General features: G+C 41.6%; 1 protein-coding gene across 5 annotated transcripts in view; it reads left to right on the top strand.

Annotated features, from left to right (window-relative positions):
• The window catches only part of GRXCR1 (glutaredoxin and cysteine rich domain containing 1), a 306,510-nt gene that overhangs the window by 202,491 nt on the left and 87,652 nt on the right, over positions 1 to 16,367 (top strand). The window lies entirely within an intron of this gene.

Consider the following 16,367-nt stretch of genomic DNA (forward strand, 5'->3'; position numbering starts at 1 on the left):
ATTTTATCTTGTTTTGTTTTGTTTTGTTTTCAGTATTCATTCCTTCTGATTTCTGGCTACCATCCATCTTTTCTAAAGCCTAGAGCTTTTTACCTGATGCTATTATTCTAACACCAGAACTTCACAAACTTCAAATGACCAGAGGGGTGGTAAACAATTTATCACTAAATAACCGCAATAGAAGTCTAAGTCTATTAGTTATCTGCCATCATCATAGCAGGGCGCTAATTGTGTCATTTTAAAAAGGTGCATGCCACATCTGATTTAAGCTGAGCCATCTAAGGCACCAAGGAGCATCCCCCAAACGCTGCACATTGCTTTATTTTTCCCTTCTGCTTGCCTACGTTGAATCAAAAACACAATAAAATACAGAACACAATGAGTTACAGAGTCACAGGGATCATTCCCACAGCTTCTTCCTTCGCTGTCCCCCTCCTGCCCCCCGCTCCCAAGCCAATCACCTCAGGGGCTCTGCAGTCAGTGAGGCAGAACTCATTTCACATTTGAGGAGAACAATGATAGAAAAGCTCTCTGCATGCAGAGCAGGGCAGACTGTCTCTCAGCAAGCCGTTCAGCAAGGCTGCTCTGCTTGTCCAGATTTTGCTAGTCATAACAAGCTTTTTAAAACTATTATTTCAAAGAATATTATTAGTGTTGGTAGTAAGAGCCATCCTTTATTGAACGTCTACCTGTGGCAGAAATCATCTTTGGTACCTTTCTAACAATACTGTTTCTTTAATCCTCCACACATGTGCAAGCTCGATGTTAACTTATTTTGCATGATAGAAGCTGACAACATCCCAGTACGACTTGAAGGAAAATGAAAAAACATTTGTCCCCACATATTTTGGTCTTTATTTTGATCTGCCGCCTGAAATTCTTTCCATTATTTTCCCCATTTTCCTGCTCCAGCGATCTCTTAGGCTTAGGTTGAAGTCCCTAGGAGCGGAACCTGAGATTAGGTTCTTGTGAAAAGTGATTTATTGAGGGAGTACTCTCAGAAGAAAGGGGTGAAGGAAGCAGGTTAGGGCAGGGGAAGAAAGCTCAGCAAGGGAGAGATCTTGGCTGGAGACCAGCTTCAGTCTGGATACTCAGAATACAAATTGCACCATGGATTTGTTCCCACCTTGCAGGAAGGGGCTGGCATTTAGTATGCCTGTGTCAGTCTGTCCTTGGCCATTGGCTGTCCATGTATGTGTGTCAAGGCGTCATCCATTCTGCTAAGACATTTACCCAGAGAAAGGGGAAGCTGTGAGTTTTTAGCAGCCAGTGCTCACAATGCTGGGGATGCAAGGGTAATGGGTCAGCTGGCCTTGTGAAAGGAGACTGGGAGCATCCACTACAGTCACCTCTTGCCCTGTTCAGATTTATGTGCTTCTTCCACTAAGTGTATTCCATCCAGGCACAAACTTGGCACAGTGAGTGGGAGAGTTAATGGGATAAGCTATAGCCCCCACACTATGGTTGGTCTGGAAGTGATAACTGGTGTTTATTTTCTCCCTCTATTATCATCCATTTTAGACCACCTCCTCCTACCTAGCTAGCACTTCTGCTGGTCTAGGTGGTTTGCTTGGTTGGGTGGCCCATATTTTAAGTCCTTGTGGAGTCTGAGCCTCTGATCACTATGCCCTTGTCAAGAAATGGTTGCTGTACTCAACCATTTACATTTAAAACCAAGTAAGTCCCAAGAGAGGCACTTGGGTACCAGATATATTTTTATCTGCCCTTAAGATGTAGCAGCAGTTCTATCTCTTCGGGACGATCAGGGTCAAATCCTTCTGCCAGTAAAATAACTCCTTTTTATACTAACTGGATTACTGTCATGGTGAACCTAAGGTGACTAGATGTCAACCGTAGCTTCAAGTTTAGTGAGCCTCTCATTGTGTTACTTGGTGGAAGTATTACCTTCTGGGACCAAGAACTTAAAACTAATAATACTTAAAGTTGAAGGAATTCCCCCGCTGGGTGCCTAGGAGTGATGGTGGATGGGATCATTCCTACATCTTCCCATTGGCTCCTGGACCCATGAATTCTAGCTTTTGGCTATATAGCACCATATAACAACCCCTGGCTTAAGGTATAAGTGGCATCCTGAAGAAGGATGCCCCTTTCCCACAGGGTGTCATCTAAGCTGATGCATCATCTGTACCTTCAAGATGCTACTCTAAAGATCTATCAGGTGGCAGGTTCTGGACGGTATGGTACAGGGTATGGCATGGTCTTGGTCTTGATCCAGAACCCTAGGGATTGGTGCTGTGTCTTTGCTGTTGAGGCTGGCTAGAGATTCTGACAGAATGCCCGTCTTCACTACAGATACTCTAGGAACATGGAATCTGCTGGGTTGTAGGAACCACACTTCAGTGTTGGTCATATTTCAGCCTGCAGCTGTTCTTTGTTTGAGCCCTGGCCCAGACGAGCAAGCTTCTGTGCCACCTGAAAAATGGATGTGTCCTCTAACACCTGAAGAGGTCCACAAAGCACTTTGCTTCTTTCTTAGACGTAGAAAGGGCAAAATAATTTGTCTTTCCTTTTGAGAGGAGTTTCCAATATGCCTCAATCCACCAGACTCCTAAATAATTCACCAGGAGTTGCAAGTTCTTGGATCTTTGTGGGGTTTATCACCCACACTCTGGAACAGTGTGTCTTATTATATTCAGATCTTCTTGCTCATCAGGTCTTATTAAGATGAGTTGTTAATACTGGTAGATCAGTGTGGGGTTCTGTGTCATGTCAATAGTCAGCTGCCCTTCCCCCCTGCAGTCTCCTTGATAAAGTGGCTCCCATGGTCTGAGGGACTTATCCTCTGTTCAGAGCAAGAAGCAGCTGAGAAGAATTAGCAGCCACCACTCAGTAGGTGAGGACAATGTACCAGCCCGGAGGAGTGTGGACAACCCTAGCACCCACCATACCTTGTAAACATAAAATGTTCTCTGGAGACAAGGGAGGAGAAGCATTGGGTGGGGAAGGGATCAAAATCCAGGATTCTAGAATCTCTCCTGAAAAGATTGCATTGAAGAGCAATGAAAGGCAGTTTGCATTTCAAGAAAGAGAGGACACCAGAGTACTGGTTGCCTGAGTTCAGAGTAGCGAAGGGCTTTCCTGTGGAAGTGGCAGTTGTGGGGGAGGGAGGGGGGAAGGTGTCGTGAAATGTTCAGGAAGTTAGTGAGTCGGTTGTGAAACGCTTGGCAGTTTGAAATTGGCTGTGGTGGGAGTATTCCCAAAACAGAAATTGACTAACACTAGAAATCGGGGCTTTGTTCCTCTCCCTGAAAGTAGTTTACCAGCACATCATTGTTACTAAAAAGTTTCTGAAAAGAATGTCAAAACAGGAAAAGGTGAAGAGTAGGAGAGCCCCAAACCCCCAAACTCTACCTACTTAATAATTTATCCTAGAGCCAAAGCTAGTCCCTGCACATTTTTCTTTTCCACAAAATGCAATCAGAAAGTGCCATCTGGTTAGCCATTTTTAAAGGCCATTATTGTCATTTTCTCATTAAAAAAAATCCATTTACTTCCAGGGCTTTCTCACTAACTTTATGTTGCCATAGATATGAAGAAACTCTCCCCCATTCCGTTTCTCAGCCTCCTGGGGATTTCTTCCTCATTCAACTGAAAAGCTAATCATGTTACTCCCCTGCTGAAAACACACCCATGGTTCTTTGGAGCATTTACATATAAAATCAAATTTCCTAGTCTGCTGTATGAGCCTGAGTTCTTCTCAAAAGCAGAATATGAAGTAAGGACTTGCATGCAGGTAGTTTATAGGGGCAGTGATCTCAGGGCAGGAGGAAGAGATGGAGGAATGTGGGAGAGGAAAGGAGAGAACGCCAGTACAAAGGTTCATTGATTACTGCCATGAGCACCTAGCGTTCTTTTGATCCTACATCCTGCTGGGGCCTTCTGAGGAGTGTCTAGAATGCCTTTCAGAATCCACCTCAACAAGGGGAAGTTTTGTTTTTTTTTTTAAGATTTTATTTATTTATTTGATAGAGAATGAGACACAGAGAGCACGAGAGGGAGGAGGGTCAGAGGGAGAAGCAGACTCCCTGCCGAGCGGGGAGCCCGATGTGGGACTCGATCCCGGGACTCCAGGATCATGACCAGAGCCGAAGGCAGTCGCTTAACCAACTGAGCCACCCAGGCGCCCCAAGGAGAAGCATTTTTTGTGGGCTCTTTCCCTTTGGTGAGGGTTGCCCCAAGAGATCTATATCCCTCCCGCTCACCACACACACATTTCTAGGCTACATATGCCTAAGAGCTGAGTGGTCTTCTTTCAGTGCCCACCCTGAGGGGCTGGGGAAAATCCAGAGCTTGAAGCAAAAGATGTATGGCATAAATTCACGGGGGGTATCTCTCAGCACAAAATGAAACAAAGCTCACGTGGAACTGTTTCTTGAAGCCGTGGTTAGGAGGTGGAACCGAAGAGGCGGCTGATACGCATGATGTATAAGGCTTTCCCTGATTTTCCTATTTACTCTCCCAATCTCATCTCTGGACAGGGTATCCCTTAGAGCCTATATGTACCAATACAGGTACCCTCACCATACTTTGCAATTTTATGTAATCTGATTTTTCCCTTTCTTTTTGGTACATGCTGATTTCTCTTCTTGAAATTCTGCCACTTTTCTCTTAGTTAACTCAATCTTTTAAACTAACCTCAGATGTGCCTGTTTCCTGGAAGCTTCTGTGCTTCCCCCCAGTTAGTGTTAAGTGCCTCTATAGCTCTTGAAACACCCGTATCATAGCTCTACTAAAGCCCCATTACAACATACTACAACTCTAACACAGAAATCTGTTTACTACTCAGCCTGCCACAGAGATCTGTGAGGGACTGTATTTTAAATTTCCATATCCTGGGTGCCTAGCATAGTACTTGGCTACATAATACATGTTCCATAAGTACTTGTGGACTAAATGAATTGAGTACATTTTGATTTTGCAATGGACTGCTCTTCCCAAACAAAGAAAATCTAATCTAAGGCCATTCCAAAGCAATTAAACATGTGGCTATATTTTGAAAGAAGCTTACTACATATCCATATATATATTTATATATATGATATATATAAATATATATATATATAAAATCAACAAAGCAATAACAATGAAATTGTAAAAAAAAATCACGTGATAAATCAGTAATAATAAACGCAGGACTCCTACTCTCAAGAATTAAATAGGTAAGACACAGACACATAACATTATGAATAATAATAAAGGAGAAGATACCACACTGAGAGATGAAATACTGTAAGGTAGTACAGGTGAACAGGGAAAGAACTAGCAGAAAATATAATTACTAGGAGATCAGAGGATTGTGGGATCTTCTGGGGCTAGATGGACAAGGAAGTTTCTAGGCAGTGGATAAGATTTGAACTCGGCAGTATATGGAGTGGTGGACAGCAGTGACTCTGGAAAGGACCCCGTAGTTCAAACTCCTCAATCACATCTCACCTTTATCCATGTCCTCCTGGACAAATTGTGGTTGCCTCATCTATACATTTGAGTTTGTAATGATACTTGATTTGTGTGGGTATTGTGAGGGTTAAAGTAAGCAACATGTTTATAGAGATTAGAACAGTGCCTGGCATATAACACTTTATTACATATGATAAACTTACCTTAGAAAATGGGGCGGTGAGTCTCAGCAGAGACATAAGATATGTTTGGGAGCCAATAAAGGGAGTTTGTGTGGGGAAATGGTGGGAGGTAAGACTGGAAAGCTGTTTTGGATTCTTAGTGAGGAGCCAAAGGGTCAGCCATAGCCAGCAATGAGGGCAAACAGAGATAAGGTGACTATATTGTCTTAGTTTCCCCTGTGGTTTAACTAGTGCCTTGGTCTAACTCTTAGGACACCTTTCACTTTCCCAAGTGTCTTGTTTGGATAAAAGATATCTAAAAAACTTATATGTAAACAGGGGTCATAGGGATTTGTGGAGGTTATCTGGCATAAATATGTAACATGCACTCAGAAAAACATTTCATGGGTTGGTGACAAACTGTTGCATGTTTGTTTAAAATAATATATGTCTCCACAGAATCATAAAAACCCAGTACAGGAAGGGGCCTGGAGATATATGGTAGAGTTCCTTCTTCATTTTTATATTGGCACATTGTAACTCGCTTTCAGTGTATTTGGAATTGTTCAAAGAAATATGTGAAGCTGAATTTTTTTTTGTATAAACAACAACAAAAAACAAACAAAACACAAAAAATAGGGGGAAGTCAAAGTTCATGGCAAATAAACTACAAATAGCTCATGCACATGGGAAGTCCTTTACTTCATATTCAAATGACAGACCTGAACTATTTTCATATGCCAGATTTGGAATACATTGTCATATACATTCATCAATAGTTGGTTTGGACAGTGACAACACCATTATGTGGCAGTGTTTGTGAAGTGATGTCAACATTCTACACTTTGCCCTTATTATCTAATGAATATAATTGAGAAATTGGGAAATGAAAGTACTGATACCAGTGATATGAAACATGGTTCTTATGAGTTTAATAAGGCAAATTTGAAATCATCAGTTGGGCTTAAAAAAACAAATCAATCTGGTGTTGAGTCAACCTATGTCCACTCACTGGGCAGGAGTAAGTGGTGCAGGATAGGCCTTCCATGAGCCCTGTTGGCTTGTACCAGCTTGAAGCTGGTCAGAAGCCATGCAGAGCTGGTCACCACAGTGGGGAATGGGATATGTGAGATGTGACACCATGAAGATCTGAAGTGGTATGTGAGAGGTGTCTGATACAAAATCTTCTTTAGATTGCACTGGTATTTTCATTTCACCTGTGCTAACTTCTTCTTTGAGTTCGGGTCATTTGCTTGAAATGAAGGTGCAGGGCCACCTTGAATGGAAGAATATTTCTTTCTCTCTCTCCACTGACCAGTCTGGTAGTTTTTGGCACCACTACTTCAGTCTACAACCACATCTTAAATGGTTACTTAAGACTTTTGTTCTCTGGTGATACTGGGTATGTTTTATATCCAATTACAAAACTTGTATTGGAGGTAGCTTGGCTCAGGTTCTGTTTGCAGGGCTCTGTCTTGCTACATTTTGTATAAGCTATATTTCTAGGTAGCTAATGAGGTTATTTTTTCCCCCCAGGTACCTGTCAGGAGATGATAAGTCCTAGCCTAGCCCCATTTCAAGTAATGAGTCTGGCTTTAGTCTATTGCTGTGGGAATTATGTGACTTCATCCCCATCTACCACTTTGTTTCTATTTCTGGTCCTTGATATAAATATCATGTTTTGATTTTTTCAAAAAATCTACCCTTTTTCATTTTAATCTCCCATACTGCTTGGAGCATTGAGTTGGGGCATATCTATACCTAAAGTTACAATGCTATCTTGACTGGGCATCTCTTGGAAAAATGATTTTGAACAGATAATTTCCCTTCCAGTCAAACTACTAATCAAGTATAAGTGTAGAACAAAAATGTTTCCATATGTGCCAAGATTCAGGAGCATTTGCCTTCCTCATATCCTTAAAAAAAAAAAAATAAACATGCACTTTTACAAAAAAAGAAAGGTACAAACCAAGAGATGAGAAGTTTTGGAATTTAGGAAACATCGTGGGTTACCTGAGATACATACACACATTAATCAAGAGAAAAGAAAGTAAATTATAAACATCAGGTAAAACCACAAGCTAAAAAATAGTCATGACCCAATATGTAGCACATGAAAATTCATCATTTTGAGATGGTAGTCAATGTTTTTTGGTCTTTCATGGCACTGACATTTTGAAGAATACAGTTATCTAGTAGAACATCCCTCAATCTGGGTTTCTCTGATGTTTCCTCATGATTAGATTCAGGTTACACCTTTTAGGCTGGGATATTATGTAAGTGATGTATCTTTCTGGGGGTATCATATCTGAAGGCACATGTCCATTTATTCCTTATGAATAATATTACTTGTGATTACTTTATTACAGTGTTGTCTAGTATCTCCACTCTATTTTTGTTATGTTATTTTATTTATTTATCTTTTTTCAGGTTCCTTGTTTTTTGTTTTGTTTTATTTTTGTTTTTGTTGTTGTTTTTTATTATGTTCAATTAGCCAACATATAGTACATCATTAGTTTTTGATGTAGTGTTCAACAATTCATTAGTTGAATATAACACCCAGTGCCCATCACAATACATGCCCTCCTTAATACCCATCACCCAGTAACCCCTTCCCCCCACAGTCCTCCCCTCTGTTACCCTCAGTTTATTTCCTGGAGTCCAGAGCCTCTCATGGTTTGTCTCCCTCTTCGATTTCTCCCCCTTCATTTTTCCCTCCCTTCCCCCGTGGTCCTCTGTGCTCTTCCTTATGTTCCACAGATGAGTGAAACCATACGATAATTGTCTTTCTTTGCTTGACTTATTTCACTTAGCGTAATCCGCTCCAGTTCCAACCATGTCGATGCAAATTCATCATTTCTGATGGCTGAGTGATATTACATTGTATATATGAACCACATCTTCTTTATCCATTCATCTGTTGAAGGACATTTGGGCTCCTTCCACGGTTTGGCTGTTGTGGACATTGCTGCTATGAACACTGGGGTGCACGTGCCCCTTCTTTTCACTACGTATGTATCTTTGGGGTAAATATCTAGGAGTGCAATTCCTAGAGCGGGTTGTAGCTCTATTTTTTTACATCTCAAGGAACCTCCATACTGTTTTCCAGAGTGGCTGTACCAGCTTGCATTCCCACAAACAGTGTAAGAAGGTTCCCCTTTCTCCGCATCCTTCCCAACATTTGTTGTTTCCTGTCTTGTTAATTTTTGCCATTCTAACTGGTGTGAGGTAGTATCTCATTGTGGTTTTGATTTATACTTCCCTATGGCTAATGATGTTGAACATTTTTTCATGTGTCTGTTAACCATTTCTATGTCTTCTTTGGAGAAGTGCCTGTTCATGTCTTCTGCCCATTTCTTGACTGGATTATTTGTTTTTTTGGGTGTTGAGTTTGAGAAGTTCTTTATAGATCTTGGATACCAGACCTTTACCCATAATGTCATTTGCAAATATCTTCTCCCATTCCGTGGGTTGCCTCTTAGTTTTGCTGACTATTTCCTTTGCTGTGCAGAAGCTTTTTATCTTGATGAAGTCCCAAAAGTTCATTTTTGCTTTTATTTCCCTTGCCTTTAGAGACGTGTCTTGAAAAAAGTTGCTGTGGCCGCTGTTGGAGAGGTTACTGCCTATGTTCTCCTCTAGGATTTTAATGGATTCCTGTCTCACATTGAGGTTTTTCATCCATTTTGAGTTTATCTTTGTGTATGGTGTAAAAGAATGGTCCAGTTTCATTCTTCTGCATGTGGCAGTCCAATTTTCCCAACACCACTTGTTGAAGAGACTGTCTTTTTTCCACTGGATATTCTTTCCTGCTTTGTTGAAGATTAGTTGACCATAGAGTTGAGGGTCCATTTCTGGGCTCTGTATTCTGTTAATAAATAATTTATTGGGAGATACCTTGAGGCTGTGTGATTATCTTGTTACTCATCAAGCTTCTACACACAAGATTAAGTACACATTGGTGATTTTTGCCTAAATAAATTTTTAGGATTATGTTTGCACAATGAAGATTTTCCTACAGTGATTAGTATTCTTCTGTAAGGAAGATTTTGTTTCTCCTTTGTTTATAGGTTTATTTATCCATCTATTTATTAGTATGTAAACTGTGGATTCTTACTGGGTTATAATCCATCACTGTCCTTATTTATTTTAATGCTTTAAATATCACAGTTTTGGCCATTAGGAGCCCCTTAAACTGGCACCGTTGTGTTTCTGACATGCCCCAATCAATTTTCTAAGCATTTCCTGACTTTTTGGCATAAGGTATTCCAAGATCACTTTATACCTTCTCTACTCATCCCAGGAATCAACCATTTCTTCAAAGAGCCTTGGTACCTTTTGGTGCAGAATGGCATTAGGAAACCAAAATCTGGGTAGTAGGTTTGCTTACTGCTGCTTGTCTGTCATTACTTGCCTGTCCTTTCAGTGAACAAAGCGAATGATCACGGTGGAGGAAGCTCTGTTGTAATTTGGATTTTTTTTTTAGTTAATTTGAAGCTTATCCTATTCTTTCCCTCCTAGGAATGCTGATGCATGGAATGTGTCATTTTATTTTTGCTCCTTGTTGATCTTACTTTTGGCGGGGAGGATGCGTACAGTGATTTGGACTCAGAAAGCCACCAGTAGGGGCGCCTGGGTGGCCCAGTCGGTTAAGCGTCTGCCTTCGGCTCAGGTCATGATCCCAGGGTCCTGGGATCGAGCCCCACATCGGGCTGCCTGCTCAGCAGGAGCCTGCTTCTCCCTCTCCACCCTGCTCATGCTCTCTCTTGCTATCTCTGTCACTGTCTGTTTCTCTCTCTCTCAAATAAATAAATAAAATCTTAAAAAAATAAATAAATAAAGCCACCATTATGAGTGCTGACCAGAACCTCTGAGATCCAGTCTTTTGGTGTCTTCCTTATTCAGGGCACTTTCAGTCTCCAGGGTAATTAAAATTTAAATGGAGGTTTTCAACGAATTAATGTACATGCTGATAAAAACTTCGAGACAGGAAATTTATGCTCTATCTCCATACGATCTTTTACCTTAATGGTGTGTGGTTGCTTTAGGGTCAGAGAAGAAAGCTTAGGGGGAAATAAAGCTAAGGATTACTTCCTTAAAAAGAACACTGATAGGAGGATGGCTTCTGTAATTTGCTTTTATACATTGTCTTCAGAGGATGCTAATGTTTTCCCAATACATTTGGTATTTTCTATTTTCTCTTTCTCTTTCTTTTGTGTGTGTGTGTGTGTGTGTGTGTGTGTGTGTGTGTATCCAAAACTATATTCCTTGGCATTTATGAAAGTCTCATCTGATTTTATTGCTGAAAGCAGAAATAGAGAGAGGAGGGAAAAAAGTATCCCATTTCCTCCAGTATTGATAGCACAAATGAGAACTTAGCGTTGCATTCCAATGAGATTGCGGCTTTCATTAATTTCACACTCACAGCTGATGAATGAGAATTGTTTTGTTGTACGAGGCAGACTGCTCCTGCAGAGTAATTAATCCCAAATGAAGGGTTGGAAAAACAGCCACTGCAAATGCTCGATGTCTGCAGCTCAGCTGAGACTCACGAGTGAGCGAGGGCTTTACTGGCGGCAACTCGTGACTTTATGATTCCTCTTCACTTACACAGGGAGAGTGACACATGGAACTCCTGACTCTCATTTTAATTAAATAGACTCCGAAACAGGTGTCCAGTCAGGATGAAGGAGGGACAGAGGGCTTCTTAGATAAGAGCTTTTTAGAGCGAATACATTTCGCTGTAAAGGAAGCTGTCTGGAGCAGAAAGGCTACCTCAATGTTTCCGGCTAGAACGAGAACAACTGGAACTAGGCAGCACAAGCCCTAGTCCTCTAGCAGGGAAACAAGATGGGAACTAGACGAAGTGATGGGAAGGAAGGAAGTCCATGAAAGAGGCACCTTCATGTTTAGTTTTTTAACGTCATGAGATCTGATATGGAACCCCACTGGTGAGTATGTGTTTTAAGGTCCCAGCGCTGCCAGTGCTGACTTATATCTGAGTGTGGATCCAGTGGTTTGAAATCAGTTTTATATGCACATATTTCTCTGGAAGTCACCCCAGTGCGTATCTCCCCTGCCACATCAGCCTCACCTTCAAGAGGGCATAAACCTGGGGTCACAGTCATGTATTTCTTGAGCAATTCCAGCCCTAACAAGGTTTGCTTTTTCCTTGGAAAATTCCCAGAAAGAGTTGAGCCTCCTTGCTTCTCAACATGTCATGTAAGGACCAGCAGCTGCACCTGGAATTTTACTGTAAGAAACAGACTTTTTGGTTCCACCGGACCTAGGGAACCAGGGAACGAGTTGCATTTTAACAAGATGCCTGGAAGACTCCTTTGCAAACCACAGTTTAAGAAGCATAGCATGAGAGGACTGGATCTCACCATTGACTTTATGGTAACCCTCCATATTTCTTCCCCTCATTCCAACTCCATTTTCTGCCTCCCACTGTTGCTGGTCACAGGCATGATTCCTTAATGTTTCAGGTTTTTCTGTCTTGTTCCCTTCTAGATTGTATGTTCCCCAAGAGCATGTCTTATATCTGCCAGAGCGCCATTTTACATGGCTTTCAGTAACTATTGGCTACAATCAGTTAACTGGTAGATTTGATTGATTAAAGAGTGAGAATTGGAAAAAAACAACAGCAACAACATGGAAACAGCCCCTGCTTCTGCCCCTGATGAAGCTCTTTGTGCTCTGTGTTGAAGGAGCAGATGACAGCACAAAGGATACTTGTCCCCATCTCCTCCATCCCCCATGCTACCTCCCATCAATTTTATAACAAATTCCTGTGCTTTGACCATCTCTCTTCTGATACCCGCAGTTCTTTCCCAGTGGGTGCCTGAGTTTACTCACATGAATAAAGCACTAGAACATTCTCCCCCTTACATCTTTTATACATGCTAAACCTTGGGGTGAATCTGTCTCAGGTTCAAGCTGGGAGCTCCACTAGCTGACATTTTCATAATAACTATCGTATGACTTAATAATATTCTGGGTTAAAAAAAGCCCCTCTATTAGTTGCTAATATTTTTAAATCAGGAGATTTTACACAAATACAGATAAGTAGCATCTCTTGACACATCTGGGCCTGCATTTCCTCAGGTGACATTAGGTAGAGGTGTAGTGGCTGCCTGGTCAGACAGGGTTGCACTTTCCAAGATGCCACTTTTTCTACTCCTCTTTATTATGTCTCTAACCCCAAGTTCAAGGGTCCTTGGAATTTATTCTCATATCTACTCTGTTGGTTTTTTATACCTGGTCCAAGTCCCTCCTGTTTCCATTACCTGCTTATCTCTTGTGGGGATTTGAATTCAAGGCCATAGGCCAGCTTCTGAGTCTCCTTTCTTGGACATGGTATTTTTAAATTGTGCCATTTTCTTTTGCTTTCCATTTTATAAAGGTGCACTATAAAATGTCATTCCTTTCCAGGGTATACCTGGGGTACTGTGATTCCAAACACAGAAAGATTCACACCGTTCAGATCAGTGCCTTCAGAATTGGGAGTTTGACAGGATGTGAGAATACATTTGAATGATATAGAAACACACAGGCCATGTTTTCTTGATTGCTCTCACTGGACCCTTTAGAATACACTAAACCGGGGCACCTGGCTGGCTCAGTCATTAAGTGTCCGCCTTCAGCTCAGGTCATGATCTCGGGGTCCTGGGATCGAGCCCCGCATCAGAGTCCCTGCTCCGCGGGAAGCCCGCTTCTCCCTCTCACTCTGCCACTCCCCGTGCTTGTGTTCCTACTCTTGCTGTCTCTCTCTCTCTCTGTCAAATAAATAAATAAAATCTTAAAACAAAATTATTAGAATACACTAAACCAGTGGGCACTGGCCATTTCCAAGAACATACTATGTACTGAGTTAAAAAAAAAAATCAATTCCCCAAACCCACTCTTTATTTTCTTCCTGGAGCTTGAAATTTTAATTTCCAGGGGTGTAAATTTCTATAATAGTTCTTCTCCACTTCCATTATGGATTTTGACATCTATCCTTGACTTCTGTAACTCTCAAGGAGACTGATGCGTATTACTACTGGTTTGCTTTGGAAGATAGGGAGTGTGTAGAATTATCACATATATCTCCAGCATGCCTGTGGAGGGTCTCCACAAAGCAAAGCATTATGGCTTTTGTGTCACAAGGGAAAGGACCCTAGATCTCAGAGAGAGCAGCAAAAAGTCTGGCCTGTGTGAGAAGAGAAGGCAGGAAATTAGGCACTGCTGACCGTCCAAGGGAGGGCTTTTCCACAGTGTGCTTCTTCTGCACTTCTGGCAGGAAGAGTTGATTATAGGACAAGGGATACATGGACAGATGACTTCTAGGACTGGCTGCCTTACTTGGAGTCAGCAATTGGAAAGGTGAAGGGGGAGGCGTGGGGGGAAAGATGAGCCCTGAGCACAAACAGTGAATACATTCCTTAGCAGTCATCCTAACTAAAGAGAAAAATTTTAATATTTCTAATCATATGCTCACCCATTCAGCCAAAAAACCTTTTATTTTACAGCTTATAATGAACTAGTGTGAGAACTAATTTGCTTCCCCTGCCATCTGCACTTAATGCACACATCAGACAGAACGGTGTTCAAAACCAATTACGAAATTATGATATATGTGTTAGGACAAGGTGTCACAGAGAAATAGCAAGTAGCAGTGTAATGTGTGGCAATCATTCCTAGAGGAGCTGGAAGCTTAGAGAATGTGCTCCCATGGTACGTGCAGAGCACCCATCGAAAGGGTACAGAGGTTCTGCTTCAGATCCCACCTCGGTGCAGTGTGTGGGAGTGAGTCCTCCTCTCAATCAAATGGGGTTAATCCTGAAGAATCTGCTTCCTTTCCTTCCTCCACCCCTTCTTCATTCCTCCCTCCCTTCCCTTCTTTCCTCTTCTTATTTCTTGCAAAAATTTCTTAAAAGTAATTTTCAGAAAATCAGATGTTTCATTCGTTTCTCATTTCCGACACCAAGCCATTACATTAATCCTGATTAAATCCTCATTATAGTGATGCTAATAGTTCTTCTCTTTGGTTTTTCTCCTTCAGTCGTTAGTAAGCAAAGGCCGATACATTATTGCCAGTAGCCTTTGCTCTGGGGTTATTATTCAGACCTACAATAATTTCCTTTCAAATCTCTGTCCCAGAAAATAAATAGCAATGAGCTGTCCCCACAGGTTCCATTTATACCCACATTCCCAGTTTTATCCATTTCTAGATTTTCCTTTTTTTCTCTAAGGATCATCTAAATTTGGGACTTCAGAACTGTATCATGGTTCTGGTTACAGAAGACCCCACTGCAAGAAATACTATGATGGAGGATGGTGGGTATTTTCTAGTTAGAATGTTGAGGTGGGACTTCTTGTACATAGGAAATACTGCAAATGCACAAACGTACACACACACTTAGTCCATCTCTAAATAGTTTTTTGAATAGTTTGAATGTGGTGAGATTTACTTAATAAATGGTTTTAGTCCTCTTAAATCACTCTCTTTAAACATGTTTCATCCAATCTCTCTCTCTCTCTCTTTTTTTATTTCATAAACATCTCAGACAAATCCCATAATTAGGCCAAACCTTTCTACTCCTAAAACATTACTTCGCTTATCCCATTCAAGGTTTTTCTTTCCCTGCCTGATGATTTGACTTAGGGCTGGAAGGACTTGGAGAGATGAGAGGGTGTGTTCTGCTCCCAGAACATACCATCTACCTTCCTTTCCCTCACCCTCCTCCCTTTCCTAAGTCCCCATGCTTATGCTTCAGGAAGGAGAGAAGTGATTGAAAGTGACAAGTATTTCTCATTTATCTCTTGGCTAACACTAGTTGGTTGTCCTAGATGCCTCTAGGGCATTGTTGCCTGGCCCTAACATCTGTGGGGCCTGGGGCGTGAGTACAGATGGAGGTCTACACACCCTGTGTCTAAATATGAAAAAGTTATATATCAAGCCAACAAAGTGTTAGACAAATATATTTGTATGCTTATCTTGACATATATATGTGTATATATGTGTATATATATATATATATTCATAGTGATCTTCAAGGCCAGGTTAGAATTTAAATTCTTGAATTCCTTGCAATTTTGTGTGTTAACATGGGATGAACTGTCCCTGCCTTTCTCCCCGCCCATGTCCCCAGGCCTATCATCCTTACCTTTCCAGTCCTGGATCTGTTTCACACTAATCATGGCCTTGCACACTTGTGTGTAGTTGCTGGAGCCAACATGTTCAAGCTCTGACTTCCTGCCACCTGCTGTAAACATGGCCATGCCTTGGCCACTCTTTGGGTGGAGCAGTTGTGCTCCTCAGGGAAGAAGTCTTTGTGGGCTCTGACAGCAGGTGTAGGACCCCTGGGAGAGAGAATTCGGGAGTACCCAGCATGATCTGAAGAAGGTGCAGGTTTCAGATAGGCACACCCTTTTGTCCCTCACCTTATGGGGCTGGGCATGACTGTAGGAGGGCAAGAGTAGAGTCCTCTGTAGAGCAAGCTAACAACTAGCTATGCTAATGGTCCTCTCTGCTCCCCTCTGTCTTCTGTTGATATAAGGTGGGGTGGGGTTGTGGTTGAACTGAATGGGGAGGTGGTTGGAGGACAGCAGAGCTCCTTTATTGCTTAATAAACCCAGGAGGGCCTGTTGGTCCCCAATTATTAGGTAACTTACGCTCCTGTGTTCTCAGTTTATAGTCTCAGTAACCATTCCAGGGCCAATAAGAAAACCTCTCAATAACCTAATACATACGCAAACCAAGTATCTTTCCTATTAGAGGGGGTAACTTTGCCAATTAAAAAGAAA

Source organism: Zalophus californianus, chromosome 2 (assembly GCF_009762305.2).
Source record: "Zalophus californianus isolate mZalCal1 chromosome 2, mZalCal1.pri.v2, whole genome shotgun sequence".
NCBI classification, from domain to species: domain Eukaryota; kingdom Metazoa; phylum Chordata; class Mammalia; order Carnivora; family Otariidae; genus Zalophus; species Zalophus californianus.